The following is a 21,248-nucleotide window of genomic DNA, read 5'->3' as shown; positions in this document are numbered from 1 at the left end:
TTCAACTATCTAAAGAACCACAGGCAATGTCTAAAAACCCTGGTAACGAGGATGAAGTATCAGATAGTGAATTATCTAACAATACATCAAACGAATCTGTGAATGGGTCTATAATATCTTCCGAGGACCGTTCAAATTATCTAGTAAGAATTAAAGAATCCATTCATGTACGCCCTGACAACGTTGCTTATTTCATAAGTAGTCATGGAATACTATGTAATAAAGGAGCCCTTGAGCTATTGGAAAACAATAAAATATCTAATAAACAAACAATAGAAGTAGGCAAAGTCTTTAAGGAAAGAACAAAAAAGTTACTATTAGTAAAAGAAAGAAAGGTTACTATTAGTTTGGACTATATATACGTGGTGAAAAATCCGAATCATTGAGTTACATAAAAGAAAAAATTCATGAAACTTTGGAAATTCTAAAGAATCTATTGATTAATTTAGGAAAAACTGAAATGTGTATCGCTAAAAGTAAAACTATTGAGGAATTAGATTGATCTGAAGTTCTGAACAGATATTGTTTTTCGAAGAACTAATATTAATATATTAATTTGCACTGACACTTTTGAATACGTTCCACCAGAAAATCGGGATGCTGATTTTTATGAGCTACATAAATCATCCATTGGAGGTCATCGTGGGATATCTAAAACTTACTATAGAATCAAACAACATTATTACTAGGAAAATTTGAAAGATGACATACAGCGACGCATACAACAATGTCTTGAATGTCAATTAAAAAATTTAATTAGATTACAAACTAAACAATCAATGATAATAACCGATACATATGAATCCGTTTTTTATAAAACAGCTTTAAATATCATGGGGCCCCTGAAGAAAACCCCAAGCAATAACGAATACATTCTAACTATGGAAGACCAACTGAGCAAATTTTATATAGCAGTTTCATTGACAAATACTTTCATCATCAATTATCGCTGATGCTTTCGTAAAACGCTTTATTTGTATATAATAATAATAATAAATTATTTATTAATCAGCCAAACAGGCCTAGAAAAAGGACTTGGTTTACATACCCTAGCTTAATGAAACAAATACACACCACTCATAGCCCAAAACCACCGAAATCCACACATAGTACATACCACGTGAAATACATATATACTCTATACATAAATATATAACTTATATACTCTTATAGATTCTATTAAACTCTTATATATATTGTTAATACACCCTCGTACACTCTTATACATTCTTATACACTCCGTGACAACATGACACTAAATTTCTTCGCTTACGTCCTACTACGAGTCTCTCATGACTCCTTGCGTTTTTCGATTCTTTCATTCTCTTTCTCAACTCGCTTAAACATCTTTATCACTTCAATAGTACCTAGTTCACTGTAAGAATACTTATTTAAATTTTGCTTAAGCTCAAGTCTATTTTCCCTCCAGCTCATACACACTTCACACCTGTTTATCAAATGCTCAATAGTACAGTATTCTATTTTACAAAGTTTGCATCATCTGTCCTCCGCTTTTAGCCAATATTTATTGCATGTTTCTAGGTTTCTACACCTTATTCTCGCAATTATGCCTATATCTACATACGTCTTTCCTACATCTACCTAGGTATTTTGGTACATCTTTACATTATGTTTTTAAAAATTACATTATATCTAGACTCCCTAATTTTGCCATCTAATACCAGATTTTCGATATCTTTCATCCGACATACAATTTCTACAGCTACATCAATTTCTGACTTTAGTTTTACATTTACAACTGAGGTGCATAAACCCATTGAATTGAAAAATTTTTTTCTTTCCACACTGTAAGCATCTATCTCTCCTAGTTTTTCCTTTTCTTTCCAACATAATTTTACAAGTCTATTCTCTTCCATACTCACAATCTTTTGTTTATACCTTAAAGCTTTCGCCCCCCCCCCCCATGAATTACAAAAGTTCTCTACGCTAGTTTCCCTATACACGATGTATCTCGGTGTACAAAATTCAGCTTCAAAACCCATCTAAAATAATCAAACTATATTTTTTCTAGCTCTTTCCGTTCTTCCCACCCCCATATTTCTGCACTATAACCCATAACACTTTTGACTAGGTAATCAAATACCTTTTTTCTTCTTTTAGTCATTTTTACATCTTCTCTCCCCCAATCCCCACACTCTCTTTGCTACCACAATCCCCTTTTTCTTTATTTCCTCCATATGCGTTTTGTAACTAGTATCACTATCAAAAGTAAACCCTAAATATTTAAAAAAATTTAGCTCTTCTATCTCCACTCCTTTATACAACAATTTTTCTTTTTTACTATTTCTACCTTTATTGAATACTACCATTTTCGACTTCCCTACGCTCAAGATTAGATCTCTTCCTTCCAAAATTTTTTTTAAAGTTCCCAAATTATCTATTATTGCTTCCTTGTTTAGTCCTATAAGAACAAGGTCATCAGCATAAGCCAACGACCATATTTTCTTCCCTCCAATAACTACACCTCCTATATTTCTATTTTTAAAAGCTTTCTCCAATGCTGCGATATATAAACAAAACAGGATCGGACTCAAAACACATCCCTGCCTCACGCCATGCGTACTCCAGAACCGACTCGAGTAATTGTTGTCAAACTTCACCGTAATAACCATTTCTTCATAGATTTCCTTTAGCCTTTCAATCAAGTATTCACTAACTCCTTCTTCCTCCAGCACCTTCCATAGTTTCACTCTATTCACAGTATCAAATGCAGCCGAGAGATTCACGAAGCATGCGTAAATCAGTCTTTTCCTCGCCTTAGCTACTTGCACTATGTGGTTCAAAATATAAATATTGTCCGGTGTTGACTGGCCTTTTCTAAATCAAGTTTGTCCTTCTGGGAGGATTCCTTGTTCTTCCACCTCCTTTACTAGTTTATCTCTTAAAATTTCTGTATAAACTTTATATGCCGTCGTTAGTAAGGATATCCCTGTAAAATTCTTTACATCCTTAAAATCTCCTTTTTTCTTTCTCCTAACCTATATTTTTTGCATGTGATTTCCTTTTTAACTACAGCGTTTTTTACAATATGTCTAATACCGTACCAGATTCTCTGAACCGAGTCCGAGTCCGTAGTCTTAAATTTTACGCATAAATCCTCAGCCGCCGGTCGAAAACACAATATCCTCTTCCGCTCAAGTTGTTATTAATTTCTTAGCATTTGTCTCACTCGTCAACTCCGAGGCTGTGCAAACTTCATTCAGTTCCAGGCTAAGAGGCATGTGGTCCGAGTCCGCTCTGCCCCTACTTTAAAAATTTTAACCCAATCTAAGGCATAAATATTAACTAGCCCATAATTAATTACCGTACTCCCCCTCCCACTATATATGTAAATTCCCCACCCTCATTCCCCTCAAACCACCCATTAAGCATATATAGACCCTTATTTTCTATTACCTTCAGGAACTGTCTTCCTTCTCTTCCAATTACCGTATCTTAATTAATAATTTAAATCTATTTCCAATGCTTTAATCTCTACTTTATTTTTTTCTTCCAAAACTTTTTCTTGCTTAATCTTTTTAAGTTCCGTCTCCATCCTTTCTTTTATACTTACCCTTTCTACTATAAGCGCCTCCCTCTCCTTATTCATAGCTTCTTCCAATTCTCCTATGTTTAACCTTAAACCTACGCATCCATGGCATTCTACGAGGGACAGTCAATAAGTCTTTACAAAATCCAAGAGATGGCGCTCGTCACGCTTAAATTAAGATGTTTTTGGCAAGCAATACTACTAACTAGATATCGTACAAAGTTTCAGCTCGATTCATTAAGTCGTTTTTTTGTGAGCGTTGGTTGAACAAAAAGTTATTGGTTTATTTGAAAAATAGAAAAAAACAGAGTTTCGAGCGGTGATAAAACATTTTTATTTGAAAGGCCTTACACCAAAAGAATTCACAGTTGAGTTGAACATCGTTCATGGCAAGTCCGCCCCTGTGTTTAAGACTGTTTATAACTGGGTAAATGAATTTAAACGCGGCCGTATATACAATATACTAACAGCGATAACAATTGGGATGAATGGTTAGATTTAGCGATACTGAACTATAATACGTGCATTCATGAAAGCACTAAACATACTCCGTATAAAGTAGTATGTAGCAAATTAGCTCGATTACCCTCGATTTAATTGAGTCTAAATTAAAATCTAAATGCAATTACGATAAGCACATAAATCCATAAAACTTCAAACTCGGCGATTACGTATTTCTCCGTTCAGGACCGAAATCTGGGAAACTCGAAGATCACTGGTCCGGCCCGTTCAAAATTTTAGCAATTTTCCGAGAAACAATATAAAGATACAACAGAAAAAAAAGATAAAGTAGCCCATGCTAATAGATTACGAATTTCACATATAATCCGACACAAAAAACGTTCCAAAAGGAGAGACAGAGACTAATACAATACGGACGTTACTATAAGGACCTTATAACAATAATTAGATTAGAAAGCTCTTGTAGAGTTACTATAATCAAACAAAATTTTTTGTTTGATTATAGAGCATACAGAAATATATGTTTATATATATATTTTTTTTTATTTAACGTTGCTCTATTTATGCTCCATCAGTGATAATCAGCGACGGAGGCTTGCAATGTGTTTGAGAACAAAGCACATGAAACTTTTCTTTATATATACTTTGGCCTACAACTAGTCACCATGGCATCACTAATTACTCTTTTCTTTCCTTCAGTCGTTGGAAGTCAGGCTATAATAGCTTACGATTGCGGAGCTCGCTACTTAAATATTACCACTGTATCACTGTTGGATGTTATGCCATGCGATATACAATCCACTGCTATAAATAGTACTAAAGTTCGCGTTCAATTATTACAATTAAATCAATGCAAAGACACCCAAGTAATACAATGTAAGCTGATATTACACCGTGCTATTAAGTATTGTGGAATGCATTCGCATAACACTGATGTAAAGTTTGGCGTATTAGAATATATGTTAGAAGTAAGCCGTACACAATGTTTAGAATTATACTGTATCGGTACTTTGCGTTTAAATGATGTACATATATTTAGAGATATTAAAATAAATCAAACAACTACTCGGCCAGCAATCTTGGCAGGTTTTCTTAATAATGAAGGAAGCTGCAAAGCAGTTTTATATTCTGACACTTATAGAGACTGGAGCAATGTAATTATTCAAAGTTACATTAAAATAATGATCCAAAATTATTATGCCATGATTAATCTAGAAAATAGCCAAATTACACTAAGATCAGGTATTAGATGTATATTATCCGATGAAAATTGTATCCATAGTGAAGGTGGTAACACCTTTTGGAGAGTGTTACCTTTTGATACTCGTAAATGCAAATTTGAACATTACGCTTTATTATATGCAGAAATAGCAAACAAAGTATTAGATAACAACAATATAGTTTATTCATTAACTATTGTTGACAACATTTACGCTTATGATTAAGGGGCCGAAAAATGTCTGCAGCTACGAAATACTCGGAACCGATCATCCTAAGTAATTCATTCATGAAATAAGTAAATCTTATCAAATGGATAATGAAATAGAAAATAAAAAACTCACTCTAAACAATCTCGATATTTTTGCCTATACAAATTCTATATTTGTTTTTGTAGAAAGATATATAAACACTCAAATAATTAATTTATATAAAAATGTAGTAATACACTATGTAGACAAAAGCGCAAAATTCTAAAAAACGCACTAGCAATAGCACAACAATCTCCAGATCAATTTGCCTACAATGTAATGAAGGATCTCGGTTACGAGTATATCATCGTAGTAGCTGGAGAAGTTGCCCATATAGTAAAATGCATTCCAACCAACGTTAGAGTTATACCTAGTGAAGAATGTTATTCCGAATTAAAGGTCTTTCAGAACAATGACACCAAATTTACGAGACTAAAAACTTATATTTTAAAAAGCCATGGACTATTGTGGACTGCAATGCACTCTTGCCCACTTTTTATTACTTTAATAAAAACTGGTTCAAATTTCTGCCAAAACCTGTAGATGCTCGACCTCCAGAAGTTTTAAAACTTTTTACCGAAATTACGAGGGTGGTCCGATAAGTACTTAGCCTACAAAAGAAAAACGAAAATTTTGGAAAAGTGGCCTTTTATTTTTCAACATAGACTCCTTTTAGTTCGATACACTTGACCCACCGATGCTCCAACTTCTTTAACCCGTCTGAAAAATATGTTTCCTCGAGGTCTGAAAAGTAGGCTTCCGTGGCAGCGATTACCTCCTCATTCGATTCAAATTTCTGCCCGTCGAGTGACTTTTTCAAGTGTGGAAACAAAAAGAAGTCGCACGGGGCTAAATCTGGAGAATACGGTGGATGGGGCATCAGTTCGTAACCTAATTCGACCAATTTAGCCATGGCGACGGCGGAGGTGTGAGCCGGTGCGTTGTCATAGTGGAAGAGCACTTTTTTCTTCGCCAAATGGGGCCGTTTTTTCTGCAATTCGACGTCGAATCGGCCCAATAATTAGTACAGTCCTGTGACCGTTTTGCCGCTCTCCAGGTAGTGGATGTAGATCACACCTTGTGAATCCCAGAAAACAGTGGCCATCACCTTTCCGGCCGATGGGGCAGTCTTGGCCTTCTTCGGAGCACTTTCGGTTAAGTCCACTGTTTCGACTGTTCCTTGGTCTCTGGTGTATACCAGTGGATCCATGTTTCGTGGACTGTCACGAAACGACGCAGAAACTCCTTCGGATTGCGCTTAAACAGCGTCAGACATTACTCTGAAGTTGTCTCATGGTTGCGCTTGTTGTCCGGAGTGAGCAAACGCGGCACCCATCGCGCCGACAGCATTCTCATGCCCAAAATTTCATGCAGGACATGACCCACTTGGTCTTTTGAGATGCCTACGATCTTAGCTATCTCGCGCACCTTCAATTGTCGATCTGCCAATACGAGATCGTGAATTTTTGTCATGTTATCCTCCGTGGTAGCCGTTTTCGGAGCACCTGAACGTGGCTCTTCAAAAATCGACGTGCGACCACGTTGAAACTCGTTAAACCAATTGTTGACGACCGCCACCGAAGGAGAAGAGTCACCGTACACAGCATCCAAGCGCTTTTTGATTTCGCTGCGCGATTTCCCTTCCAAAAACAAGAATCGAATCACCGACCGATACTACTCTTTTTCCATTTTTCAAAAATCAACGGACATACTTGCTTTCACACGCTCTCAAAAATAAACTACAACTCCGATCCGGCTGAAATCTTGACAGTAACCATCGAGAAGGTTGTACTACGTGATAGAATATTTCTTTGGCGAGAGTGGCGCCATCGGGCGGTGAGGCTAAGTACTTATCGGACCACCCTCGTACATGGAAATACCAAGATACGAGGTCTGTCCGGAAAGTATCGGGCCTACGTTTATATCTTCGCGCCATAGTGTCCGAGCGACCTCTACCGGACAGAAACGTCAACAATAAAGCCTCACGAATCTATTGGTTACTTACTGACACCTGCCGGACGTATAGTTCATGTGCAGCGTGTCTTTGTTTACAGTACCTTTTTCGCGTTCGTCGGATTTTGATATTGTCAAAAATGACTGAAAAACAAGATCAACGAATTTGCATCAAACTTTGCTTTCAACTGTGAAAAACGAGTTCGGAAACTATTGAAATGATGCAAAAGGCCTTCGGAAGCGAGAGTATGAACAAAACACGAATAAAAGAGTGGTATAAATGGTTCAAGGATGGTCGCACTTCTGTCGATAGTGATTCTCGTTCCGGCCGACCTTCGACGACAAAAACTGTAGATAATATTGAGCCGCTGCGACTTGCAATCGAACAAAATCGTCGTATGACTGTGCTAGAACTAGAAGAAGATCTTGGGATACCAAAACTATCATTTCAGAAATTTTAACCGAAAATTTAGGAATGAAACGCGTGTGTGCGAAATTCATCCCAAAATTGTTCATAGCAGAGCAGAAGAACATTCGCTTAGAAATCGCTCTGGACAATCTGGAAATGGTCAGCAATAATGATAATGTGCTTACAAAAGTTATTACAGGTGATGAATCATGGGTTTACGGTTATGATCCTGAAACAAAACAACAATCTTCACAGTGGAAGCATTCTGAATCGCCAAGACCAAAAAAAGCACGTTAAAGTCGGAGCAATGTTAAGTCAATGTTGATTGTTTTTTTCGATTGTGAAGGTGTTGTACATCACGAATATGCACCAACAGGTCAGATAATCAATAAAGAATACTACGTTCAAATTTTAAAACGTTTGCGTGATGCAGTAAGAAGAAAACGACCGCACTTTTGAGAAAGTGGTGACTGGCTTCTCTATCACGATAATGCGCCAGCTCATTCATCCAATCTTGTGCAGCAGTTTTTGAGCAAACACAATATCGCATTGCTTCGACAACCTCCATACAGTCCTGACATAGTCCCTTGTGACTTTTAGCTGTTGCCAAAACTAAAAAACCACTCAAAGGACACCGATTCGATGACAAAACAACGGTTCAAAACAATGCGACGAGTGTACTTAAGGCTATCCCTAAAAGTGAGTTCCAGGACTGTTTTGAAAAGTGGAAACATCGATGGAACCGTGTTATTCAATCAAGTGGAGATTACTTTAAAGGATGCCACCCACCAGATGATAAAGAATAACGCTAGCACTAAAATATAAAGGTACGCCCGATACTTTCCGGACAGACCACGTATTCCTACACTACACACTACCAGCGGAATTTATTCCGAAAAAAACTAGAAGACCTGGTGGATAGAATTATGTATCCATTACAACAATCAGGTGTAATTAACGACGTTGCTAGAGAAATTAAAGGACACACCATGCGTGATAGTGAAAGAATCATTGGTAGGTTACTTAACGAACATGCATTAGAACGTTTAGTGTCCAGCACCTGGAATAGACTATGGACCAAATTCTTGACCTTTGGCACTGTTAGTGCTGCTATCGCGGCTATTCTCGTCATTATCCAAGGAACCAAGATGCTAGCTGATGTTTTAATCAATGGCATTGCTTTACACCGTATTTATGGATGGTCTTTTCATCGGAGTAATCTGGAATAGTTTAACAACTCTTTCGGTATATTTGGCAAACAAGAACCATAAAATTCTAAAATTAGATGTTGTACAACCACCAATGAATTCACCCAGTGCACCCATGGATAACTTTAAAACTGTTAGGATTACAAAACATATTCACACTTTATTCAAAATTAATTTCATTCATTCGATTACGTTGTTTTAATAACATATGAAGGTCTATGCGCAGAGGCGTAGTTTTCTGTTTTTATTTCCTGCTACTATGTTTTCAGATTTTAGATTAAGTTAACGCTATATATTTAAATAAAGTAATATTAGAAGATATATTATGTTTTTATACTTTATTTAACTCATAATCCAATAGGTTATAGGCTTTACTCTTTAATTAAACGTTTGTGTTTAAAAAAAAAAAGAAATTCGTGAAAAGTGTGGGTTACTGAAATATATAATAAAGGTTTGTCAGACGAGCTGATAGCCGGCGTATCTTCGTTGACTGGACGACATCATAGTTGATGTATGTGTGGCGCGTGACGTAGAAGTAGACGTGCTGATAGAAATTTGAAATCCAGCTTTTAAAGTATCAAAGTAAGAAGTTATGGCAATTATATGTCAATGTCGACACGCATTTCGAATGAAACGTTTCATAGAAAAATTAAATAAAAAAAAGGACACGTATACTTTCGGAAGTAATTTTAAGGTATGTTCAAGATGGTGTGAGTATGCCTGTGAATTATATATCATAATTTGATGAAATTAATTACAAAATTTTATTTCAGTAAAAGTGATATATATACATATATTTATATAAATTGTTGAAAAAGTGAAAGTAACACAGGGCAACAGCCAAAAAGAACTAGAATCGTGAATAGGTACTTCCGGAGGTTTTTGAGTCGCTGAATCCAAATCTGGCGGAAGAAAATAAGGGAAAAAGGAGGAAAACTGTATGTATTCTTTGCCGACACGAAGACTGCTTTTGACAAGATAAAGAGGAAGAAAATATGGGAAATCATGAAAGAGAAATGGATAAATGGGAAAATCAGTAAAAGAATAGAAGAAATATATAAGAAACCATGGAATAAGGTAAAAGTTGGAGGAGAATTAATTGGGGAGTTTGAGACTTACAAAGGCGTAAGGCAAGGGTGCCCTTTCAGCACCACGCTATTTAATCTTGCCTTCGCCGACCTGAAAGTCAAGATCAAACAGGTGAAAGAAGGAGGGGTAGTGATAAGAAGGAAGAAAATATGGACATTAGAATATGCAGATGATATAGTGATGATGGCAAAGAGTGAAAGTGGAATGAAAGCGATGCTGAAAAAATTAAAAAGATACCTGAAAGAAAGGGGATTAGAACTACATGTTGGAAAATCAAAGATGATGAAATGTAGGAGAGGAGAAGGAAGGGGGAAGGAAGAAGAAATCAAATGGGAAGGTGAGAAGTTATATATAGAGATGGTTAAAGAGTACAACTACTTGGGATATGTGATAAGCAGAAATAACGGAAATAAAAAGCACATAAAGAAGGTAGAAGGGAAAATAAATATGGGACTCGGAAGACTATGGGGGCTAGGAGAAAAGCTATTTAGAGAAAATTGGGAGTTAAGAATGAACCTGTTCGACGCACTGGTGAAAAGCGTGCTTATGTATGGAACAGAAATCTGGAGATGGAAGAGATATGAAGAAATAGAGAGATTACAACTAAAATACATAAAGTGGGTATTGAGATTAGATACAAACACGCCAAGTGACTTAATACGATGGGAAACAGGAAGACAAGAAATGAAAGAAACAGCATTAGAAAGAGCAATGAGGTATGAAAACAAAATAAGAGAAGAAAGAGATAACTCAATAAAAAAAGAAGCATGGAGAGAACTAATGAAAAGGGAAAGAAATGAAAAAGATAAAAAGGGTAAGAAGGAAGAGAGAGGGTAAGGGCTAGAAAAAAGTAAAATATATAGAAAGAGGGAAGAGAGAGACGATATGAGAGAAGAGTTTTGGGAAAAAATAAAAGAAGAGCTAATGAAAAAAGAAGAAAAAGAACTAGAAGAAAAGCTAGAAAAGTCAAGATACATAAAGGAGTAGAAAGAACTGAAAGAAGAAATGAAAAAGTATAGATTAAAGGAAATTCAAGGAGAGGGAAGAATGAAAGACCTACAAATAAGGGAAAGGTTTAGGTTAGGTAATGAAACGAGTGGAAGCAGGTATTGGGAAAAAAAAGAAAATAAGAGATGCAGAATGTGTATGAAAGAGGAAGAAAATTGGAAGCACATAGTAAAAAAATGTGAAAAAAGCAAAAAGGAAGGGGAAGAATGGGAAAAAATAATAATAGGAAACAAAGAAAAGATAGCGTGGATGATGGAGCAAAAATGGAAAAGAAGAAGAAACGAAGTAGAGAAAGAAAAAGGAAAACAAGAAGACAAAATTATATTTATTAGCAATAGGAAATAAGAAAAAGGTGTCAAAGCCCTAATAAGGAGAAAGACAGGTGAGATGATTAGCAAGAATGAGAGCAAAAGCAAAAGAAAGGCAAAGGTGAAAAGGCAAAAGAAAGTAGCAAAGGAAGAAGTCGAAAAGAAAATAAGCAAGAAAGAGAAAAACAGAAGAGTGGAAAAGGCAGATCTCGGAGAGACAGAGAGGAAGAGAAGATTAAGTAACTGAAAAATGGAAAGAAAGGTTGAACAGACAGGCGTAGAAGACAGAGACACAAGATTTGCAGACATACCTACATATGCACACATATACATAAAACACACACATACGCACACGCACATACACAAACAAAACACATACATTAGCAACTACACAAACTGGACACGAGACACAAATAGTGAAGTAGGAAATGTAAACCAAAATGTAACATAAGTTGTAAATAAAAAAATATATATATAGTGTATGGGGATATTTTCAAAGATAATGTTAGACAAGAAATGCAAAATGTTAATAATGAAAGAATAGAGAAAAATTCTATTAGTTATGATTTTTTGGAGGTTATAGATGAAAATAAAATTTTAGAAAACGAAAGTGTAGAACGTAATAATAAAGAAGTTGAAATATCCAATGAAAATGAAATATTAGAAAGTAAAGGGAAAAGAGGAAAGTCATTAAAAAGAAAAATTGAATAAAAAATTACAAATGAAGTAGACTGTTGTAGTAGTTAGCTTTATTTATATATATAGGCACTTATATATATATGTAGATAATTAAGAGACATAAGATTATTGAATGAGCTCTTTATTTACACTTAAATATAAATAGACTAAAGGAACACTGCGCACACTGTTATGTCATAATTGAACAAAAAAAAAAGGAAACTCTTAAAAGGCCCTCTCAGATCCAAAACGTTGCTTTCGCAAAGAGCGCTAAACTGAGTGTGCGAGAGAGTATTTCATTCTCTCGCTTCCGAGCCGCGCCAAAACCGAGCCGCTGGAAGGTGGCGCCTCTAGTGGTGGTCATGACGTACACTCTCATAGACATTAAAAGACGAAAACAACTCAGTAGACAAGCTACAGAAGCAAATAGAGAAGAATATTTGAATGCTCGTAGAATTAGTAATAATATTGTTGATACGAGTTTTGCATATTTTGTTTCGGATGAAATAGAGATTGATAAAATAATATTGAGAGATCAATTAATAGATGGTACCATTGATAATAGTTTAGAAGAAGATGAAATATATATTATTTGCTACAATAAATAGAGATCCTATTTCGTACAAAGAAGCTATTGAAACAAACGATAATAAAGAGTGGATAAGGACTGTTAGTGAGGAATTGAAATCAATGAAAGATAATGAAAGATAATGATAATTGATAGACCAACAATAACTAAAGATGGAGAAAGAGCTAATATTATAGATTCTAAATGGGTTTTTAAAATAAAAGTTAGTGAAAGTGGTGAATCACTCCACAAAGCAAGATTAGTTGTTAGAGGTTTCAAAGATCGTAAAACATATGAATTGAAAGAAACGTATGCTCCCGTATATTAAGATTACCAGTAATTAGATCAGTTTTAGCAATTATTAATAAATATGATTTTGAAGTTTGTTAAATGGATGTAAAAACTGCTTTCCTTAATGGAGATTTACAGGAAGAAATATTTATGGAAATACTTGATGGATTAGAAGTCGATGATAATACTAGAAAAACTAAAATTTGTAAATTAAAAAGATCACTTTATAGTTTAAAAATTAATCCAATAAGATGGAATAAAAGATTTACAGAAGAAGCTTTAAAATTAGGGTTAGAAAATGATATTCATAAGCCTTGTTTATTTACTTGGAGGAAAAATCGCAAAATGACACTCTTAGCATTGTACGCTGATGATATGTTGGTAGCTAGTAATGACAAAAATAAATTAGAAGAAATAAAATCATGGTTAAGTAAAGTTTTTCAGATGAAAGATCTTGATGAACCAAAAAGTTTTCTTGGAATGAAAATACAAGGGGTAGAGTAAATAAAGAAGTGCAAATTAGTTAAAAAGATTATATAGAGAAAATATTAGAAAAGTTCAATATGAATGACTGTAAGCCACAAACAAAGTACACCAATGGTGACTAAACAAGTTAAAAATAGAGAATTTAGTAAGACTGAATTAAATTCAAATGTGTCACAATCGAAAACTAGAGCTCCTTATAGAGAAGCAATTGATAGTTTATTATACTTAGCTGGTACAACCACACCAGATATTACTTTTGCAGTAAATTATTTATCTAGAAGGGAAATAGATTCTACTGAAGATGATTAGGTATATGTAAAGAGAATTTTTAGATATCTTAGAGGTACTTCAGATTTGGTGTTGATTTTTAGAGGAGAATTAGAATCATTTGAAGCTATGACTGATTCAAATTATAGAGATTGGAGTGATTCTACTTCAACTAGTGGTTATGTAATTAATTTATTCAAAGATTCTATAGCTTGAAGAAGTCATAAGCAATCATCACTAGCAATACAAATTTATCTACAAATATGTAAATTTATCTACTTGTGATACTGAGTATTTAGCTATGAGTGAAGCTTGTCAAGAGCTCATTTTATTAGATAAAGCTACTAGAGAAATGTTGGGTAAAACATTATTCTCTATAGCTATGTGGTGTGATAATCAAGCTGCTGATACTAGGGGGGGGGGTCAATAAGTCTTTATATATACCTAAACCTGCCTCAACAAAATGTCTTAAAAACATTAAATTTTCAGCAATATTTGCAGCTGCTAAAACATTAGTTAATTTAATAATTTTAATTCCAGGATGATTTGATTGTAAATATAAATTGCCTCTACCGTCTATGTTTATATCTGCAGCTTTATTTTTATTTGCATTTCTAATTACTTCACGTGAACATTTTTGGAAATTACTAAGAATTAAACCTCTATTTTTAATAAAATATATTCAGTTCTACCTGAATCAGCTATGGAACTAATTTTTTTAGAATTATTCACCTCATTAAATTCCATACCTGCAATCAGGGCTTGAGTCTTGTTTCCACCATCTTGATTACGTTGAGGAGTGTATGGTCTCACAAAATTTTTTTTAACTCTACCTCTTTTTTGACCATAACCTCCTCTTCCACCTCTACCTGTACGTCTACCTGTATCTCTACCTCCTCTATCTGTACCACGACCTCTTCCTCTAGTATAATTACTTATATTATTATCATTACTGTCATTCCCCTCTTTATCATCATCTTTCTAACTATTGTAATTGTTACCAGTATAAAATTACTTCTATTTGCATATCTTTTACCTTTATCAGATCCTCCTGATCCCTTCTGAAAGCAATTGTTGCCCTTGAGTTTTGTTACTCTTTGACAATAGTAACAAAACCACAAGCCATACTACTCCAAAGGACAATCAGAAGATTTATTTAAGCTCATCTTTATTGCATCTAAAACAACGAGAATGTTGTCCCCCATGACCATGAATTGATCTCGAAACAACCTGTGCCTTTGGTTCATCTAAGGTTACATTGTCAGCCCTTTTCTCTGCCTCTAACTATAATAGGAAAGCTTTGATTACATCTAAAGTCATTTCATTTGAATTACGGGGGGGGGGGGGTCAATAAATCTACAAAATCCAAGAGATGGCGCTGGTCACGCTTAAATTATGACGTTTTTGGCAAGCAATACTATAATACTAACTACATGTCGTACAAAGTTTCAGCTCAATTCATTAAGTCGTTTTTTTTGTAAGCGTTGGTTGAACAAAAAGTTATTGGTTTATTTGAAAAATGGAAAAAAACAGAGTTTCGAGCGGTGATAAAACATTTTCATTTGAAAGGCCTTACACCAAAAAAAATCACAGTTGAGTTGAACGCCGTTCATGGCAAGTCTGCCCCTGTGTTTAAGACTATTTATAACTGGGTAAATGAATTTAAACGCGGCCGTACAACAACAAAAGATGAACCTCGTTCATGACGCCTCGTAGAAGTGAGTACGCCCGAAAAGGTCAACAAAATCCACGATATGGTGTTGAGTGATAGAAGAATAAAATTGCGAGAATTAGTTGAGGCCACAGAGGTATCAAAGGGTACAATAATTTCAATTTTACATGAAAAATTGGGGATGAAAATATCAACAAGATGGGTGCCGCTTTTGCTCACTGTTGAAAACAAACGAACCCGCGTGGTCACCTCTGAGGCTCTTTTGGCACGCATACGTCGTAATCCGAAAGACTTTTGGCGTCGACTCGTAACTGTAGACGAAACATGGGTACACCACTACACTCCTGAAACCAAAGAACAGTCCAAACAATGGATTACTACAGGAGAACCACCCCCAAAGAAGGCAAAAACAGTAAAGTCAGCTGGCAAGATTATGGCCACGGTTTTCTGGGATGAGTATGGAATCATCTACTTCGACTACTTGGAAAAGGGCTAGATGATCACTGGATAATATTATGCGTCATTATTAGGTTAGCTGAAAGAAATTCAGAGAAAAACGTCCTTACTTGAACAAAAAAAATGCCTCTTTCTTCAAGACAATGCTCGAGTTCACACTTGTGCAGTTTCGATGGCAAAAATTAACGATTTAAAGTTCGAATTAATTGACCATCCACCATACTCGCCTGATTAGGCTCCCAGTGACTTTTTCTTATTTCCTAACCTCAAAAAATGGCTTGCCGGACAACGATTCACGTCAAATGAAGAAGTCATCGCCGAAACAAATGCCTATTTTGAGGGTTTTCAGAAATCATATTTTTCAGATTGCTTAAAAAAACTGGAAGGCCGTTTAATAAAATGTATCGACCTTCAAGGAGATTATGTTGAAGAATAAAAAAAATTACAAAGAATAAAAAAAAATATAATGACTAAACCACTTCCCAAAGATGCACATAATTATTTGAAGAATAAATTATTGAATATATAATTTAGAGAAAATATCTTATATGAAAATTAACTTATTTAATCGCGCCTGTATTGTTCATTTTATTTTACAGATAAATAATCACCTGTAAACTAATTCTCCGAAGCTTCAAAGAAAGATGTTATACGACATGATTACAGATTCAAATTAATATTTGTACACAAAGAAATTATTACTTTTTAAAGTTCATTGGTTAAAAACATGTCAATTATATAATTATTAATTTTGATAGAGGGAGGAAGTGTTAGAATTACAAAACATATTGACACTTTATTCAAAATTAATTTAACCCACAGAGCATGAATTAATTCACTGAATTAATTCTTGAATTAACGCAAAGAATTAATATAAAAATAATTTTCTAAGAAAAGAAAATTATTTCTTAATTAATACATGAAATATTACAAAGAAATATTCTAAAATTCTATTAAAAATAATTCAGGTAATGATTCCTGTAAAAATAAACAAATTAATACATGAATTAATTTAGAAAGGATTTTGAAAGGAACCATGAATTAATTTACAACATAAAACTAAAATTATATCTTGAAATAATTTAAAACTATTTCAAAATTATTTCGTGATATGATTTTTGTAAAAATACATAAATTAAATCATTCATTAATGTTGAATTAATCCAAGAAATATTATAGGTTTTAATCTCGAAATTAACGCAACAAATGATTCTGGATTCATTTAAAATTAATTCTTAAATTATATGAAAATTCAAAATTTCGATTCACCCGAATTATTTCAGAAAATAATTCAAAATTATTTCTGAATTAATTCGTGATATGATTTTTGTACAAATATACACATTAATTCACGGATTAATGTTGAATTAGTCCAAGAAAAATTATAGGTTTAAAGTTACAAATTAACGCAAGATATAATTATAAATTAATTATTTTGTTACGAGTGCATCTTTCGAATAGTTCTTATTCGAATATGTATCCGCTGCAACATTAATTTGTATATGTTGTTTGTTTATGTTTGTAATAGAAAACACAGAATAGTTAGTTAACACTTGGTTATCTGTTTGTAAACACTTTTTAAAATTAATAAAGTAAAGTCTAAGTCTTTAAGTTTAAACGTAACAATACATTAATTCTTGCATTATATTAAAATGGAAAATTTTGATTTACCTGAATTATTTCAGAAATTAATATAAAATTATTTCTGAATTAATTCGTGATATGATTTTTGTAAAAATGCACTAATTAATTTACGAATTAACGTACCGATAATCAAAGAAATATTATAGGTTTTAATCTCGTAAAAAAGCTTTTGTACGCATTACTGAGCATATGAAACGTTCATGAAAGTACCTACCTTACCGGCATTTACAGAACTTGAAATATTGCAGAATCAAAGTTAGTTTAAAAATAAAAACTTTTTTTTAGGGTGTAGATATATGTCCAAGAATTACTCAGTTCAAATTTCACACAATTCTATAGAGTGGTTCTTTCAAAATTTGATCAAGCAGCACCAAATCTTAATTTCTTCGAGGTGTTATCAGGGGCGTTTCATATCTCCTTAAGGGAATTTTAATTCAGGATTATTTAAACCCCTAGCATTGCGTTAAGCACTTCCATTTTTTATTATTATTCGTTAAAATTGAAAGAAATTCAATGTGAAAATTCGATAAGAAATCTGCTTTATGTAATATTTATAATGTATATCTAATATATATCCATTGTGACGGTAAACGTCAAATTAGCGCTAATAATATAACCTAATTGCTGCCTGCGGAGGCAGCACCTACCGGGGAGACGAAAAACGTAACGAAAGAATTCGGCACGCGAGCAGACGGAACGCGCGCGATTGAAATTGAACCAGTGAAGCTTTGACCATCAACGAGTTCGCCGGTGTGTACGAGACCAGCTGTCACTTCCCGAGTTATCGGAGCAGAATTCCGTTCGCAGAGCACCAAGTTCTGAGTTCCAGATATCGTCGCAGCCGAGGTGCCGTGCAGCTCACAAGGGCGAAGGCTTGAACCAGCAGACAAAGGCGCCGTGCGCGGTGATAACGCTAGTGCGTGCGTGAGATTTCGCCATCGAGGGCGAAGCCACGTGCTTTTAAGTTCGCGACTCGCGACACAAACAAACAATAGACCTTTTCCGAGTGCGACTTATTGGTGTCATCTTCGAGCGTCCGCAAAACAAAGGTAAGCTGGCCAGCTTAATCTCGCGATCGTGGTTGCATGTATAACAATTAATTTCTCGTGTTCGAAGCGTGCATGCAATAGCTCTGTTAACAAAGAGCAGCGAGCGTCCCGACACTGTGTGTTCTCGATGAGCGAGCGCTGATGTCAACATAAACTCGCGGGCCGATCCAGTGTAATATTTGATAGACAATAAAAGATTCTGTTCGTGTTATTAACAAGTGCTTTCGACTCGCTTATTCCATATTGCTTCCACTCATTTTCTTAGATTAGTAGATCTATTGGTTGACTGACACCTGTTTCCCCATGCTCTCCGGATTATGTATTAAGCATAGATGATTACATTCGCCCTTCAATAAACTCGCGCGAATAAAAATAATTAAACGGTAAGAAACCCCGTTACACCATATACTAGATAATATTAAAGTAAACATTAAATAAAGTACTGTACGTTTATCAATTATTTTATTTCGTGTTCTTCCATAATTATATAAAATATAGCACTTTTAATAATTTTTCAAATTTTACTTATATATTCAGTAAATAATTTATTTATAGTATATCTAGTTGTGTTATATAATTTTAAATATTTTTTATAATAATTCTAAAAGTAATTAGATAGTATTTTATAAAATAATTCTTGTGAAATGGATATAATCTTTTAAAATTATTTCAGTGAATCAATTCTGTATTAATTTTACGCCAGCTTTTTATTACTTAAGTATCATTTTGAAAATTAATTTTGAAACAATTCAAAACATTCTTACTGTAATGATTTCAAAATTATTATGATAATATTTCATAAAATAATTCTTCTAAAATGCATGTAATATTTGAAAATTATTTCAGTGAATCAATTCTGTATTAATTTTATGTCCGCTGTTTATTTCTTCAATATTAATTTTAAACATTAATTTTGAAACAATTCAAAATATTCTAACTGTAATAATTTCAAAACTATTACGTTAATATTTCATAAAATAATTCTTCTAAAATGCATGTAATATTTGAAAATTATTTTAGTCAATTACTGTAGTAATAATATTCGTTATATTTCTAAAGGAAAAAAAACGGACATAAAATTAATACAGAATTAATTCATTGAATTAATTCTAAAATAATTATATTATTTCATGAATTAATTTTGAATTATTTTAGAATTAATTCATGCTGTGTGGGAATTCATTCAATTACGCTATTTTAATAACGTATATGAAGGTCTATATGCGCAGAGGCGTAGTTTTCTGTTTTTATTTCCTGCTACTACGTTTTCAGACTTTAGATTGAGTGGACGCTATATATATAAATAAAGTAAAATTATAAGATATATTGTGTTTTTATACTTTATTTAACTCATAATCCAATAAAAACCAATAGCGAAATTACTACACCATTTCAGCTACTAACGAGACCAACCTTAAGATTATTACCTCATTAAATTTCTAGTAGATTTATCTTGATAGATAATAATTTTAATTCTTACATTTATTAACGATTACTTTTCCTCGTTACATTCCTTAAGTAACCATTTAAGAGGGAGGGTGTGACAACGGGTAATATTTTTAATTGCTTATTTTTGTATTAATCGATAAATTTCACCTTTTTCTCTAAACATTTGTATCTCCTCAAACGAATTTAGAGTTTTCTGATAAAGTCCATAAAACGAGAACGTGTCCACACTCAATATCTGGAGCATGTCTCACTTTAAAAAAAAAAATTGGTTCAGGCTGTGACGCCATGCCGACAATGAAATTTGGCGAGCCTGAGGAAGCCATAAAAATTTTACGACGTCCTGCTTTCTATTTTTATGAAAATCTGAAAAACCGTTATGATACGTAAAGCTTATCTAGAATTAAAATAGTTATTTCATAAAATTTGCGTATTCATATACTTTTCCATTTTTTTATATGTTCAATCGCATCAATAACCCCCAAAGTTCGATTAAGAGTAGCCTATTTAAATATCTACAAAAGGCATAATTTTATGAGAAATTCATCGAAGAAATACAAAAATAGTTGCAATGTTAATAAATTATGATTAAAATTTAGTTCAAATATTAACATGTTGTTAATAAAAATTCAAAACTATGTTTCTCTCTCTCTTAATGTATTAATATTTTATATGAGATATTAGTCGAAATTTATGCTCCAAGTAAGTTTTCTTACATTCTTAATAGCTAATTTAGTATAATAGTTAATACTTAATAGTAAAATTAAAAGAAATAATAATTTAATATCTTTACCATAAATACTCGATAAAATTTAAAAATATTCATTACAAATATAATTTTCGATTTATATCAACAAAATTCAATTTTGTTAATAGACTTTATTTATTAACTTGTAAAGAGCTTTGCGCGAAAATACAATAAATAAATAAGTAAACTAAAAGAAGAAAAATAAAAAAAAACGGTACATTGAGAGCTGTGACGTCAGGGTCACTCTTAGATACGCTTGGAGTAAGCGTAAACTCAGGGCTGCTCTGATTTGGCTATCGTGTAACACATAAGCCGGGACGAGCAATATTGTTGCGTTGAGAAAACTGTATGCTAACGCGGAATGTAATAACCAAATGTTATTACGAACACACCAGACTCACGCTTAATGTGTTCTTAAGGGCTTTAATGAAAATTCACCAGACTCACGCTTAATGAATTTCCAAAAAAAAAAGAAGGGCGGATTGCT

This window comes from Phymastichus coffea, unplaced genomic scaffold, assembly GCF_024137745.1.
Source record: "Phymastichus coffea isolate CEN01 unplaced genomic scaffold, Cenicafe_Pcof_1.1 PCOF00020, whole genome shotgun sequence".
Classification (NCBI taxonomy): domain Eukaryota; kingdom Metazoa; phylum Arthropoda; class Insecta; order Hymenoptera; family Eulophidae; genus Phymastichus; species Phymastichus coffea.
The sequence above is the reverse complement of the archived record's forward strand: the minus strand, read 5'-3'. Positions refer to the sequence as shown.